This window comes from Amblyomma maculatum, chromosome 7, assembly GCF_055883805.1.
Source record: "Amblyomma maculatum isolate TAMU_Amacu chromosome 7, ASM5588380v1, whole genome shotgun sequence".
NCBI lineage: Eukaryota > Metazoa > Arthropoda > Arachnida > Ixodida > Ixodidae > Amblyomma > Amblyomma maculatum.
In genome coordinates this window covers 89,733,344-89,749,661 of record NC_139350.1, presented here as the reverse complement: position 1 = coordinate 89,749,661, position 16,318 = coordinate 89,733,344, and the positions used below count along the sequence as shown (strand labels likewise).

The 16,318-nt window shown below is 49.9% G+C and overlaps 1 protein-coding gene across 6 annotated transcripts in view; it reads left to right on the top strand.

The window, feature by feature from the left end:
* Positions 1-16,318, top strand: part of exd (PBX homeobox extradenticle) — a 316,334-nt gene that overhangs the window by 79,401 nt on the left and 220,615 nt on the right. The gene's annotated exons all lie outside the window — the stretch shown is intronic.

Genomic DNA, 16,318 nt, shown 5'->3' with positions numbered 1-16,318 from the left:
ATCCCCGGCTCTCGGGCGATGTTGCACTTCCTGGCCGCCGCTGCTCTATCCGGATCAAGAAAAGCGCGGCGATGAAGATGGATCGTTTCGCGGTGCGCGTCTTGTCTGCGCCTCCTTTGTTGCTCGACGTCTTCATTCTCGGTGGCTGCTCGCACGGTGGTAATGGGACGACCGCTGTGGCTTCGCACCTCGAGTTCCGAGCCAAGGTCGCCTAACGGGTTTCGTCATCAGCGATTTCCACGCCAACCCCGCTCGGCGCCGCTCCTGGTCCTGGCTTTCCTCGGAGCTTGTATCGTGCGCAGAAAGTCACATTTTCCTGGAAACAGAGTTTGCGAGGCAACGCATACTGACCGACGTCTGCTGACGCCTTATACATACATTATTGGTCGCTGCAGTAAGTGGCCGTCGTGTTGCACATGGACAGCAAGCACGAACTTACAAGGTATAAAACCTGCCCTAGAAAACAAACGAACAAACAAAACAGCAACAACGGTGATGGCGTCTTTTGTGGCGTTTACTATAGCGGAAGGTGAGGTCAGGAGCTCATATTCCAAGCTTTTTGCCTCAGGTGTTCACGAGACGCGAATGCTTGCACTCTCACAACATCGGCGTCATTTTTTTGAAAGGGAAGTCGATGGCTCTTTCAAAGTTGACATGGCTTCTTGATATTCACAACAGCAACACAATTATGTTAGCCACTAGGCGTCTTTTTTTTCCCCTGGCCAGCTATTCACATTTTCAGAGGGGTGCATCTTTCCCTCTCTCTAATTGCCCATTTTCGACGCAGTAAAAGAAACTTCATCTACACTGTGTATTCGGAGATAAGTTTTGCTGTAACGCGGCAGCTTTTTTCGCGAGTACTTAATGCGGGGATCATTGCATTTCCTTCGCTATTTTTAAAGCGTTACCTCTGAACCATTATTTATAATTCGCGTGCCGGAAGCGTCGCCGCCTAGTAAAGCCAGTGATGATTGTGTGCGTCTTTCGGCGCTGGCAAACTGACTGCCGATCATCGCACGCCTCATCGGTGAAGCAGCGCACAACGCTGTGAAAAGAGCGACACATGCTCACAACATTCCTCGCCGCTCTGGGTTGGCTTCCAATGTTTTCTATATTTAATTTGGCCGCGGGGGGTTGCCTGGACGACAGTTTCATTTCTTTACAGTTTGTTCATGCTCTAGGTGGGCCAGCGAAACTACTCAAAATGAATGCGACATTCGGGGAATCTCGTTGCCGTCGAGTAACGTCTTTGGGTACACTGTGGCGAGAGAAGCAGCAGCTTGCTTTGCAGCGACCATGTCTTCTCTGCGCACCGGGCGGCGGCGCTCGCGTTCCTGTGCGCGCGGCGGCTGCTAGGCCGCACCTTGCTATCGCTTCACCGCCGGGGAAAAGTTTGCGCGGCGGCGCACGTGGGTCCCGGGTTTCCTCCGGGAGAACACGGAATGGCTCTTAGCGTCGCCGCGACACACTCTCCCGGAACCCCCCGGCGGCGCAGCGAGTTTTCCTTTCTGGCCCGATGTCCCCCCTCTTTTCCCGCCGGATGGAGGAAGCGTGTCGGCCGCTCTCTCCGCGCTCCCCTCCCCCGCTCCAATGGCCGTGTCGAAGAAGAAACTGTCGGGAATGGAGCTTGCTCCGCTTGTTCTTCTTCGCCATTCTCCGGCCTCCGGCCGCGGCGGCGTCTCGGCCCGCGCTTGGTTCCTTCTTTTCCCTTGGCCGCTCTCTGGCTCCCCGGGGACGCCCCAGTCTTGTAACGAGCCGCTGTTTCTCCCGGTTTTTTCGCCGCGCGTTCCTCTCCTCTGCGCGCTACTTCGGCTGGCTTCGATATTGATCTTTCATTTACATTCATTTCTTCTCCTCCGTCTAATAGCCGTTGCTGCTCTCTCTACATGTGGCCTGTGCAGTTTTTTTTTTTTTTAATTTGCTGCTGTATTATGTAGTCCCCCGAAATATAGGCACTATAGAACCAACAGATTGTAACGTATTTCGCGCCGGAAAGAAAAAAAAAATAATGTTTAGAGGCGCTCTGAGTCTTGATATCGGCATCTTAAATAGTGCTCATTTATTGCCAACAACGCAAAGAATAGGCAACTTGACTTACACTTGATATCTGTCAACATGCTGAAATAGTAATAATAAGCACAAATCGATGATCAGTTCGACCACTTCCGGCAGGTAGCGCAAAAAAAAAAAAGCACAGCGTTCAAAGTCCTTGATGCATATCATAATAAAGGTCGGTCCGCAGTTTTTGGCAAGCGCTTTTTTTTTTTTGTTTTTGTCTAGAAGTTAATGCAACTTTGTAAAACCAGTATATGCTTTCCTTTGAGTCACCAAATTCATGCTTATCTTTTTTATTCGACGGACCTGAATTATTCATTTATTTGTGGCCTAGCTTTTTCAAAATTTGTTACCCCTTCCGTAAGTGTTGAGAAATGTGCGCATGTATGTCAGGTCTGTTTCTGTGATAAAGCCTGTTTGAACACGGCTTCTGTTTTAATTAAGTTAAGTGTCATCATCGATTTCCTCAGATTTGACCACTTGAAAGTGCCGTGATGAGTATCTATCCCTGTTTCCCATTCACTCAAAGCAGGCTATGTAGACAAAGGAATCTCAGGTGCAGTGTCGCGGAAGGCAGTAATTGACGGGGACTTAAGGAACACGTGTTGGGCTGGGCACTAACTCGTACGTTTTCAAGGTGTCTTGCGGCGTAGAAAAAAAAAAATGGAATGGTCCGTGAATTTTGTGTGTCAGGGAAAATCTGGCAATCGTCAAGGATGACATCTAGATAGTGGTCCTTCCGTGGTCTTTGACAGGTACCACACCAAGCACATGGTCCGTCCACACTGGCATGTCATCTCTGCTGGCCGTTTTAGCTGTCTTGTTCTTGATGTGCTCCAAGTGCGCGCTGTACACACAATTTGCTTCTGTACTCATTGCCACACTCGTTAGAATGTCTGACCTAGCGCAGAGCAGTAAAGCCAGATTAACCCGCACGGCACGCGTGTTCTAAGGTAGTTTTGACCTCAAGCATACGCAGAGCTTAGTTGATACACTTAACACCCGTTGTCTGGCTTTACTATTCATTGCAGTTGTCTGCATTGCTTTGATTGCTCTTTGTCATTGTTTTCATTCGTGTTTTCAGAGGTATTAATTTACCAAAAGTATATTTTACGTCATGTGGGTTTGACAGGTAATTCCATCTGAGTGTCACAGCCCCACTCGTTTTTTCCTTTCGTGGCGATAGTTACTGCGTAATGCTGGAACATTTTGAAAATCTTCCAGGCCAGTAATGCAATTCAATTGAAATCGGCTTCACGCGTCCATTTTTTGCCATGTGGTTCGTAGCCTGAAATGCGTGTTATGAATCCATATCTTATGCAAAGCGCGAGCCCCAGTCTGTCTGCTTGAACAGTCCTAGCTCGCCAGAAGACTCTACCACTACTTAGAGTATCTGTTTTCTTTAAACAAACAAACAAAAACGAAAAAAAAAACAACCGTCGGCGTTGCTGCAGTAGTCAAGCGCACCGCCAGCTCATATATTCACTTGGCAATAGCAGTCGTAGTGCGACGAGAAGTTCTACGCGCCCTGTACAAAGACCACGAACGCTTGCGGATCAGTGGGAGGATGTCGAAGTTTTCAGCCTAACAGAAAAATGCCCTCAGTATTAAGAGGAAATTAATTGGGAGAGCATGACAAAACTATGTCTGTGCTTTTCTGTAAACAATACGTGATGCGGTCCCCCCCCCCCCCCCCCCCCCTTCATCTATGCTAACATCTGTCACGTTGAAGCCTCGCATGTTGTTTTGTGAGCCAGGAGTGCCATGGGTGTTTAGGAAATCAAACGAAGCATCCAGCTAAAATGAAAGTCTAAAGCAAAATACACTGCCGCTGGAGATGTCGAGAACTAGCGCGGCGAGAGAAAATGTTCTTTCTTGCTGGAGTATTCTGATGCTCTCGACAAGCATGTCGAGATTAAAGGGATATAACCGTGCTTTTTGTATTGGGTTTTTATTGACAGAAAGGCAGAGGGGTGGCCATAAAAAGGTGACCAGAAGAAAACTCACGGTTATTCCCAGCCTTTACGATTTCTGGCTTATGGGGTCAGAGATACGCACGCACGCACACATATATCCTGCTCGGTTTTCGCTTCAATGTACTTCCAAAAATTACAAAAAAATAAAATAAAATCAGGATATTAAATATTTTGTACGAATCCTGGTTAGGATCGCTATTGGACAGCTTACGTTTTAAAAATTCTTTTCAAAGGACTTATTTGCTCTGGAACCGCCCTCAGAATTTCCCCTCCAGTTTCAAGAGGCAGCGGCGGAAGGGGGCTAAGCGTCCTTTTTATTAGCTTTTGCCGCGTGACACCGATCGATCTTTTTTTACGACCGGAGGGACGGCGTTGTTCGGAAGTTTCAGTGCGCCCGTTCGACCACGAAGTTTGATGTCCTATTCGAGGCGATTCCTGGAACGTGTGTCAGTAGTGCGTGCCTGTCAGTGGCGTTGAGGTTAACCCGCTGGAAAGTGTAGTACGCGGCGATTGGGGAGCAGTGGCGGTCCCTCGCTGGACGGCGGCAACGCGTGCAGAAAGGAACGTTTGGCGAGAGTTCCGCTGTTGATTTTCTACATATCGTTGCTGTCTGCTCCCCGTATTGACCGCTATCTCGGGGCCAAAAGGCAGGGTAAGGGTGCACTCCGTTGGCTCACAGCGGCCTCCTATGTCAGGGCCGAAGAAGTTGACGCGCCGGTTACGTCCGTCGTTATTGTGTTGCTACACGCGTTCGGCATGCAAATCGCGCTTCTCGTCGCCGGCGTCGTAAAGGGACGCGGTTCCGTCGACGAGGCGCACATTCGTAACGAACTTGGCTCCTCGCTGCTTCCCGCCGTGTCTGCGATAACTGTAAAGCGCTTCACGTCGGATTCTGACGCGGCGGCAGGAAGGCCAGAAAGTGTCGCCTTTAACCGAGCCGTTCCGTCGCTGAATAATAAAGAGTGCGCGAAAATGGACTCCCGTGCACGCTACGAGTGGGGCGACGTTTCTCAAAGATTGGCCCCTTTATTTTTCATTTGGCGCCGCGAACGTGCCGGGCATGGTAGTGGGGGCTCCGCACGGTCGGCTTGCTTCCGCACTACGTGCATTTGCAGGGCGAGAGAGCGTTTCGTCGGGTGGGCCGTTTATAGCCTCGCGGGTGCGCTGCCCGAAGGCTGCGCAAATCGACTCGCGGCCCGTTGTGTGCTTGTCGACTTGGGGCCTTTATGGTGTCCGCGTGTTTCACAAACTCGTGTGGCCGCTAGGATCCACACTGGCGGTGGACGGGATTTCGGCCTCCGCACGCCCTCATACGGAGGAAATGAAGCGAGCCGTGCACCCAACTTGGGCAACCGCATATGCCAGCTCGGTTTTATTTTTTCATGCTCCTTCGGTATTCGGTGGCGGGAGCTTTTCTGTGCTTGGCTGGCGTTTTCAATTTCGACGCTGCTCGCTCTCAGAGCGGATTTCCATTTCTTTTATTTTGCCACGCTGTCTCCCCCCCCCTACTCGAAGCGCGGCTGTTCTTTAATCGCTTTTCTTTCGCCGTGTTTCTATGGCCTCAGTGGTTCTGTTTGACCTCACTGCTAAGTTAGTTCGGCCACGGGTGTTGCCTGGTTAATTCGCATGATCCTTCACGACTCTTTCGAAACGAGCTGCTTGTTTTGTCCAATTCTCACAATGCGCTTCTGTGTGGAAGGCGCGCTTTGAGCCGCTGCGCGCGCATCGAAGCGTAGGTGGATTTTTCTGCGCAGGTGTTTTGAGTACGGGCTCGCGAATTTTCATGTATTTTGTCGTTATTTTCTCCCGTGCGCAACCCCTCGAAAACTGCATCCTCCATCTTTCTCAGGAGCAGGAACGCCGAGTAAACGTTGTCACATAAAGTTAGATGTCTATCGGATGCAATATCGACCACGGGTGTGTGCGCGTGATCAGTTATCTCGACGCAGTCGAGTCTAAAATATCTGAAGGTAGAATCTCGTAAAGTTCTAAGGCTGATACCAAGTAGGGCCCGGCAATCGTCACTTGGGCCAGTCAGGGTCGTAGTCTTAAATAGGGCGCAGAGAGAGGAAGAGAATAGTTCACAATCACTGAATTTTCGGCTAGTTACACAACTAGTCCTTCAACCCTCCATCGCACTGCTCCGTTAGAGCTGTTGGAGTGTGTGCACTTGGCGATAGTGCCCTTTTCAGTATTAATTTTAAAGCGGTACTCGATCTTTGTGTGCGGCGCAGATTTTGTTATATCTGCTGATCACGCCTCGTACAGCAGGTTAATGGTTACCGAGTTGTCGCTACGACTGGATGGTCTTGTGGACACGTGGAGATCCGCATACCTTTAGCGCACTTTTTAACATTCTTAAAGCAGATATATATATATAACATGCTGTACAAGCAACCTTTTATATATTTTTTTTTTTTTTTGCTGAAAAGCACTTGAAGACAAATAGTCCAGCAAAAAGAAAAAAAGTTGATGCCCTAGTGAACCCGCATCTCGAGGTATGAATAGTCTAGTAATAGTTGTTATGTCGAAGCATACACTTTCAGCAATATCGGAAACGCATGTACAGTGTACAAAGTGTTATGCGTAGAGGATGAATTAGGGGCGTAAATGCCAAATAGCAATAAGCTGAGGAGAAAAAAAAGCACAATAGCATACAGTACTGAATAAGGCATTATAATTCAAGAGGTATGCATTCTTTGCGAGTAAAAATTACCAGTGTGTACAAGATGCACAGGGCTTCGCTTTCGATCACGTAGAGCTAGACTTGAGTGTAAAAAAAAGAAAAGAGAAACGAAAACAGACCTGCATATCGCAGGGCGAAATGATTCCTTGATGATATGGGACGCACAGACCTTCTCACAGGACGAGAAAGTCCTAGTTTGGGAGGACGAGGCTTTTCGAGAGCACGCTCACTTGACTCCAGTAGGGATGCAGGTGTATTAGTCCCACGAAATGCACGAATGAGCAAGGCAGTGAACAAGGCCACACTTCAAGTGCGACAATCCTTTAAAACGAATAATTGTCTTACTCCGTGCCTACTCTTTCACTGCACTGGTTGCTTTTAATGTAACAACAGCAAGTTACGCAGCAGAATTACTATGCTCCCCCGGCTGTTGAAAAATCGGCTGAAGTCGTCTGGGGACATTGCGCACCCACAACAAAATTCGGACTCCGAAGGACCGAAAGGCTGGGCTATGTATGTAGTCGATTCCGCATCAAGGCCCAAATTGCTTTGTCAGCTCACAAACTAGTGCCAAGGGAAGGGTTAAAATCTTAGCATGGCGCTGTATCTACGAGCCAAGAAATGTTTGCGGTTCGTTTTGTAATCTGTTGCCGTCCCACGAGAACGAATTGGGAGAGAAGCTTGTAGGGGAGGCAGCCGCCGCCTCCTTGGCGCGAGCTGTATTGTCTTCCGTCGGTGTTGGCCATTGCAGTCATTGCTGGTTTCATCGCTGGTGGCACTCGTGTGGCCCTGCTGCCACCCCTCTTTCGAGGCACCTTTCACCTCGCAGTGCGCTGCCGCAGCGGGGCGCTGCCTTTAGCGGCACCGGTGGTGTCTCTGTTTACGTTCCTCGCGAGTGTCGTCCGAGTCAATATTATCGCAGCTGTCAAAGGCGTCGTTTCTGGAGTGTGTTTATAATTCCGGGGGCTTCCGCGCGCCTCTCTTCCCACATATATATATATATATATATATTTTTTTTTTTTTTTGTTTGGCGGTCCAGGTTTTCTTTTTCTGTCTTTATATGGGACTCGGTTTTGTGTTTGGATTTGCCACGCGCCTAGGAAGTTTTGCCAAGGCCGTTGTTATATTTTCTTTTCTGCCTAGCGGGGAAAGTTTGGAACTTATATGGGCCCAAGTCGCCCTAGCCGTGTCGTTCTGCGGGGCTGCTTTGTATTTTATTTGCTGGCCATCAGTAGGCTTGTGGCAGCGTTTTTCTTTTTTGTCCACGTTATGCGACTGTAATCCCCATCTCTTGGCGTGTCCCGAAGTAGTTTGCTTGCTATGAGAGTGCCGTATACATTTAACGTGGTTTAGTTCTTTTACCCCCTTGGCATGTGTAAGCGAATAGTCAGTTTGGCGAGGCCATTTCCCTCACTTATGAGCAAGGTGGCCCTGTATGTATTGAGTTTCCCACATCGTCAACGATGTGTTAAGATAACCGGCGGGTGCGCATTGTTTTATCTCTCGGCGTTATCGCAGCGGATGACACTTACGGCAGCCCTCGTGCGTGCCTTTAGTGTTTTTTTTTTTTTTTTTTTTATACCTTGCTGGGACGCGGAGCGGGGCCTCGCGTCTATTCTTGGGGCTTCGATTTCACCTCCAAGTGAAGCGGCGCTACAAAATTTGCGCACAGTCAGTTTGTGTCGGTAGCAGAGCTCCCGACAGCGTATTCCACTGTTATTACGCTTCTCTCTCTCTCTCTGCCGCCCAGTTCATTGTTCTTAGTCCGGAGTCTCTTCCGTCTGGCCCACCCCGTTCCTGGAGTCTTCCTTCGTCGTCCGTGAACCGAGACTCGAATTTATTGCATTTCACGCGTCATCTCCGTTTCCCTGTTCTCGTGCGCTCTCAACCGGCAGACGCGCCCAGCGGGAGAAAGAAAAGAGTGTTTAGAGAGAGCAGCGTGTACGCAGGAAAACTCTATTGGGCCGCACAGCGATGAGAACCGATTTGGACTCGTGGCTGTGGAAGAGCGGCTCCTGCCCGATCGGCGAGCGAAGCGGCGCGCCTCGAGGGCCCCGGCGGCGGCTGCGGCGGAGCGGCAAATTCGTCGCACGGTGCCCCGTAAGCGGCTTATAAGGACCCGAGCCCGCCGCGAAGACGACTCTGCACTGGCGTAGAGAAAGGGAAGGCTTCTTTCTTTTTCCCGCGGGCGTCACAGTTGCTTCCTCCCCCCGTGTTCAATCTGGCTGATCCTTTTTAACATTGAGAAAATCGGCGTTATTCGCCAATCCGGTTAGGTGAGCACACGTCGTCGGCGGAGCCCTCCGTCTACTCTCCCAAGTTCTCCCGGTCTTGTGAAGGGGCGGCCCAGAGTGGGCGTGTGTGTTTCCTTGTTCGCTTTTGAGAGGCGGCGTGTTAGTTCTTTCTCGCCCTCCTTTTACTCCTCGCCGTTTATTATGTAGTCCGTGTACGCTGGTTTATTTTAGGTGTTTCTGAATGGCATAGTTTCAGACCTGGCTGCGTTTCTTGGGGCTGGCCTGCTTGTCGGGCGGTTGATTTAGAGCACTGTAATGAATTCCATCGTTTGTGATATGTTAGCGGCAGCGCCGTTGTTGTATGGCCGATTTTCGTCGAAAATTTTGAGTTTGATGTCTTCGATTTGACGGGGTGCAATATTTATTATCCCGGTTCAAAAAAAGAGGAGGATAATGTTCATTTTGGTTTTGGACAATGTTATTGGAGGCTCCACTCGGGGTGTTATTCAAACGCTGCGTAAACTAGTTTACCGAAATGGGACGGGTTACATAAGTGTACGCATGACAGACTTTTCCAGTAGAAAAGTTCTGTGAATGAGTGTTCATTTCAGTGACAATTTGTGCGTACGCTGCTTTTTATGCTTTCGTGATGCTAAATAGGTGCATTTATTATATTCCTCCAGTGGAGATAATTGTGTCATTTGTGGGGTTTAAACGCCATAAAGCCACCCAGGCTATGAGAGACGCCGTAGTGGAGGGCTTGGGAAATTTGGACCACCCGGGGTTCTTTAACGTGCACTGACATCGCACAGAACACGGGCCGCTTGCTACCTCCATCGAAAAGCGGCCGCCGCGGCAGAGATTCGATCCTGCGTCCTTGGGTTTAGCAGTCGAGCGCCGTAACCACTGAGCCAGCGGGGCGGGGGTGGATGCAGTGCAACAACGAACATAGCACCCTCGAAGTTAGCCTGCTAGGTAGCGTCTTCTGCTTGAGGTCTCTGGACCAAGGCTGGTTTTGCTCTGTTCGCCATTGTTGAACCGATCACCTTTCACATCGTAAAAATGTGCTTTGACCTGCCCATCCTCTGGCGGTTGAATTTCTTTCGCGCTTTGGCCCCGGCGACTGACCATGTCTCCGAGACTGGTAGACTGGCGCGTCGTTTTGCAGAGCCCTCCGACGTTAGTAACCAGAGCTCTCGCGTCGTTGAGCGTACCTGTTGATTGAGGCGTCAGGATTCCGGCTCGTAAGAGGCGTGTCCATAGCGATCTGCCGCGTTAAATTAGCGCGTGGGGTCGCTGATGGATTGTGCCGGCCACTGCACGCGAGGGGAAGGGCGGCCGACGCTCTGCCCTTGGGGCGCGTCGTGCTGGTGACGGTGCACCGACGATTCCTCGGCTGCGGTGCGCCTTCGTTCCGGCCGCGCAGGTTGCGGATCTGCGTGCCTGCTCCCCTGATGGATCGCGGGCGCTGTGTCTTGGGGGGGGGGGGTGGGGGGGGGGGGAATTTTACGGTGCCTTGTGCAGCTAGCTGCGAGGCGGATTTGCTTTCTGTGACACTGCCTTCTCCCCCGCGCCTGTCCGGAAAGACTGAATCAGTCTGCGCAGCAGTTATTCGCCGCGTTCTTTTCGGAACTGTGACATAAACCTCGCGAACCGCACACCCACTCTAAGCGAGTGGCGTCTTCACAGTGTCGGCCGGTCGGCGAAGTAGGCGCAAACAGGCAGCCCTACTCTCTTGTTATTCCGTGACTCTCATCCCGCTGAAGGTTCGACGCAAGTAGCTCGCTTTAATTTCAAAGAATATCTCAGCGGTAAGATTTGTGTTGAGCGCCATAGAAAGTAGGGTCACCAGTGTGTATGATGACCCACGTGCACTTTCGTGTGCTGCTGCTGGAGATGCCGCAAGCATAGAGAACACGGGGGAGAAGCCACGTCAAGGGGAATCGCTTCAGCTAAACTTTGCGAAACGACATCGTTTCCTGTGGTCGGTATAGAGATGTTTGAAAGCGTGTTTGCATAAGGTCCAAAGGGTTTCGCGAGTCTGCGGACCCCGCTTGTAGCGGCGCAGTTGGCGTCAGACTGCCACTTTTCAAATGGCTAACGTGGAGCTCCCCTTGGCTCCGCCTTTGACTGCTTTTTATAGCTGCTGTTGAAATATTCTATAGCGCAAATGGTGTCGGCGCAAAGTGTCTGCTGCCACGCGAGTCTGCCGCACCCCGGCGCCGGTGATGTGTTTGTTGCTCGGCCTGTCGGACTCGTTCAGCTTGACAAATGTACCTCGTGAGGCATATATTAAGTCTGTATGCCATTGTAGCCCACTGTTGATGTGTACTTTGAGAGATGCAGTGGTGTGACCTCGTGTTTTGTTTCCTTCTCTTCGCAGGTAAGCCACACTCTGATTGCTCACTTCCTTCCCCCCCCGATTCGAGGCTTGTCCGGGGTCAGCGTCGCCCCTAGCGGTGAGCCGCTACCTCCATTGACGTAGCCTGCCTGGCGTGCGACGCCTCAACGCGTTAAGGCTCAGTGGAGAAATTCGGATTGTCCGAAAAGTTTGACGTCACACGCGAATCAGTGGAATCGAAATGTAGTTAAACAGTGCCAAAAGTGGTTCATTGTGATGGCAGGGTCGCATTATGAATCATGTTATTGTGGTGTGTAAGTATGCAAAAAATGCGCGGAAATAAATTTCTCGTGAGGTGGGAATCCAGCTCGGGACTTATGGATACTGAGTCAGGGAGGTGCCACTTAGGCCACGCATGCAGGCACGTCCATGCGGCTTGGTTAACGTGGGGCTTTGTATCTATGTCGGGTGGTCTTTTGCGTAAGGTGGTGGATGCCTATTGTACGCTAGTGAGTATGTGTGAGGTTTTAGATATACTAATTAAAGGAGTGGTGATTGGGCTAGTAGCAAAGTGCATGTCCCTGTTGCTCACTGCAGTGGGTATGCATGCGCTCTTTCGCATGCTTAATCTTATTAGTAGGCCAATGACGTGAAAAGCGCAATGGGGGACAAGTGTTCTAGGACTCTTTCGTGCTATCTCCGTCGACAAAAGAGGTGGCTTCGGCATTCGGTCGAACAACCAAAAACAGGCTATTAAGGTCGGCGCATGTTTCGTTTACAAAAGAATTCGGTTTTAGCGAAACGTTTCAGTCAAGATTTGAACTCTCTACCCTTTTGGTCGCTAGCCAAGCACGCTGCCTGCTAAGCTGCGAAGGAACGCGTGTACGGTTTTGGTGCAATCTGGTTTATATACAGGGTGACCCAGCTAAGATGGACCAGGATTTTAAAAGGCACATGTGTTTTTTCCAACTAAAATTAAAGGAATGCTGTTAGGAGTTATGTAAAGTATCCACTGGCATTTTTCGTTCTGAAATTTGAATACTTAGTCGAAATTATATAGATAAAATTTTAAATCTCGCTCTACACGCTCAGGCGCCAGTAGGAAAGTTCTGCGAGAAAACAAAGCCCGCGCGGTTTCCAAAATACCATGGGACAGCGCGCCCGAGTTCGCCGTGGCTTAGGCGGTCTTATCTGAGACTGTTTAAAACACCGCCATATTCGTCCCTTCTGCGCTGCTGACATCGCTTTGCCGCTGGTTGCGAGATAACTACTGGTGACAGCGCGCTTTTCCGGCGCGTCGGATCCAGCATTGGCGCTTGTCTCCGAGTGAAGAGCGAAGCTCTTAGGGGCACCGCGCAAGGGGCGAATGTGGCAACGTTTTTACCCTTTCGCGGATGAAAGCGCTGTAACCACCGCGCGCTCGAGCGCACGCAGTGCGCTGTTACGTGGTATTTTTTGGCAGGCATTAATTTTTCCCGAATAAAATGGGCCCCGTTAAAGCGACCTGGTCGGAAACACTTCGGCCAGACCATTTTCATGGAGACCGACAGCATTCCTATTCACACCTGAGCGTTTAGAGAGGTATTTAAGCGGTAATTAGTTCATTTTGACAGTTTTAATTAGTTGACTCTCTCTCGTTTACTTATATATTAGTGAAGTTCTGATGTATTATTGTTATTAGCCAATCAAAGCGTATGGCACTGTTCTTTTTGTGCTTGTGATGTCGCTAGTATTTCATGAATTGTACTTTCGCTCTACTACCCTGCTTTCTTGTCAAGATTCTGATGTTAATATTGTTACGTTGCGCCGTACTGACTGTATAGCCGCTGCGGGCGCTTGCTTTGATGCTAGTTGGGTAGCATGAGGTTCCGTCAAGCTGTCTCTTGTGACAATTTGTTCTTCATGCTTCCTGAGTCATATACCTTGCACTTATTCAAAACCTTAAATTCACGTAGGCAGAACGGAAGAGATAAAATTCTCAGTTTATATTACTTCTTACATCCTCATAATTTCAATTGTGAAGCAAGCTTTTTTCTTTCTTTTTTACTGAAATCGTGGTCCACCTTAGTTAGCGTGGACACTCTGTATATGTGTCGTGTGGTCTTTCACGTTCCATGGTACCTAAAAGATCCTAGTTACGGAAGAGGCAGTTAAGCGAGTAGCGAGGTGCATGTTGGCATTTCTTTGCTTGACGCGTCATAGGGGCTTCGGTGTGAGGCGGCCGCTAAACTCCCTCGCGACCTGATGTATACGCCGCTTGTTTGCGACTTGAGCGTTCTCATTTCGAAAACACTTTTGTCAGCATAAACTGTCCGTATCCTTCAATTTCTCAGAACTGAAGCATCCCTGCCATAGGACCTGTGTGTTATTTTTCTTTTTGTGCGAAAATAATTTGCCCAGCTATTTCTCTTTCGGAATAAATAAAACTGGCATTAGCTTTAATACTGAGGTTTTTTGCACCTGGTTAATGAAATTGCAGGGGCGAGTTTTTATCTGCAATGGTTTGAAACCAAACGGCTAAGGTGGGGTGAGGCTTTTAAAGTGAGCTTCAAAAGTCTCCCTAGAGCAGCTGTAATAAAAGCTATGGATATAAAATTACCAAGGAATCTCACACCCCTTTCACACGGGCAATATCAGTGCCCATTGAATCTGTGGCAGCTGCAATTTTTGAGGGCCGTCCAAGATGTGCTACACGGCGAATTTCAATGATCATTGAGTAGTAATTGTGTGATGCGACAGGTGGCGCTAGGGGTATCTGCATTGAGTTAAAATTCCAAGTGAAACAGAATGAAACAAAGCAAGCTAGATTGTTAGTGGATGAATGGTGTTTTTAATTGGTTCGGAGGAGGGGTATTCGAGTACTTCGCAGGTCGGCATAAACCACAGGCAGCAACGGCGTAATGGCAATGAAGCGCACTACGTTTAGGTATCATTTCGCACCGGCGAAGCTGCCGCAGCTCGAGTGTTTCGTACTTGCTATCGTTGCAGCACTTGTGGGACTCGTCTCGGTTGTGGCAAAGTGCTCTCGCAGGCGAGCATGGGCGAGACGCTCCGGCACTACGCAGAATAAAAGCGTCCATTTGTCTACATCTGACCAGCAAGCGTTCTGCAGAGCGGTCATTGAGGCTGCCGAGTAAAACAATTAATTCAATTAGAAAATGTATTTTTCGTTGCTTGAAGTTTTTATGCCCAGATCTTTTTTTTTCCCCCGTATGGGGGGTACGGGGTTGCTCTGAATGACCCTTGAGATTCCAACGGCCATTGGCATAACTCGTTGAGTGAATGCCCGTCGAGTTAAGTGGTTATCGAAAACCGCAGTGTGGCATTAGCACTGACATCGTGTGACGGGGGTATTAAAGGCAGACGCAGCTTGCAGTAGCGCGTAAAACTAGTGTCAAGTTTTCTTCACTATTCTTTATTTTCGTATTATTGATGCATCTTTTCTTAAAATAGAATGACCACGCAGTATTACAATTTTGTGCGAAAGTAGCAACCAACCAACAAGTAGCATTATTTCCGCAAGTGCTTTCCAAAGCAGCGATGTAGTCATAACTGTGACCAGATGGCAGTTGTACCCGAGTGAAATAAATGAGGAATCGTAGTTTTCCTTTATCCCCATTATTGAGTCATTTCTCAGCATACGTCTTTAGTGGAATTTGTGCCCGCGTATTGTGACCGACACCTGTTTTATCCGCTATTAAATGTTAATTTGTTGGCTTTCGGTGACTGCAAAGAGCCTGAATCTAATATCGCGCTGAACGAACGGCAGTCGTTATCGGGTGTGTGCTATGCAGGCTATAAGCTCCGAGTGGGAAGGAACGTGTGGCGCAGCCAATAGCTTCCCAGCCAGTCACACGTGCTGCGTATACCTTCTGAGCGCGCAAATTGTGCCGCGCCACCTTGCGCATATCGTCTCTCGTCGTCTGATCTGGCCTTTTAATTAAAGGGTGAAAGGTACACAGTGATGCGAGGACGCAGGCCTTTCTGACTGTTAAAGCGCACCCAGCCACCGATGTGGTTGACGGCCGCGCGCCTCGTCTCGCCCCGCTCCGTCTAGCCGCGCGCTAAACCAGTGCTTCGTCCCTTTTCGTGAACGCGGACTGTCGAAACTGTCCCGCCGCGTGCGGATGTTTCTTTTCTGGAAGGTGGGCTGACGGAGGGACAAAAAAAAAAAGGGGGGGGGGGGCGGCATTCAGGAGGGGCATGCACGGCACGCAATAACGCGTGGGGGCGCGCAGTGACTGCTGCCGCCTGCCCGGTTTAATAAGGCGAACGTCGTCACGAGCGGCGAGCAAGGCGCGCTCTGCGTCCGAAACGAGGCGGGAGGGGGAGCGGTCGTGTCGCGGCGCACGCGGTTCGCGACAGCGCCTGTCTTGTAGCGCCCCGTATGGAACGCAGTTTTGGGAGACGCGCAGCTTGCGGGCAGAGCAGCAAGAGAGAAGAGTTTGTTTCCCGCTGCGTTCTTCCCGCGCATTTGCCTTATGACGCTTATTATCCGCCCCCTGTCGTCGTCACATTTCCAAAGTTTCCAAACGGAGACTCGCACTCCTTCGTTACCTAAGCTGCGCGCTGTTCTGCTAGTCTTGACAAGTTAGCGCCACGACTGCCGCTTTCTCTGCGCGTTCGTTTCTTCGGCTTTCAATATACACGTCACAGCCTCTTTCGAGAGGCTTGTCTTGGCCCGTGTTTCTTCTGTCTTTTGTTTCGGGAGGTGTCGAAGCGCTCGTTCCCTTTCCACGCTCCGGACCATGAACGAAAGAGGCAGCCAAGTTGTTTGCGTGCCGCTTCTCTTTTATTTGGTCAATCCCAATGCAGGCAGTTTTTAGACGCTTGTTGCAGTGCGCCAAGTTTGTACTGTACAGGCTTTTCTTTTTTTCTTTTCGCACTGCTCCCTTACTTTCGCTTGCGCTCTTACGGTGCCCGTTTTGCTCTGCTTCCGTACCTGTCGTCTTTGCCCTCCTCTCTCACACGTATGCAGGGTTGCGAGATGGAACTGTCTTCTAACCATTCCCACCAAAGCAGGCTG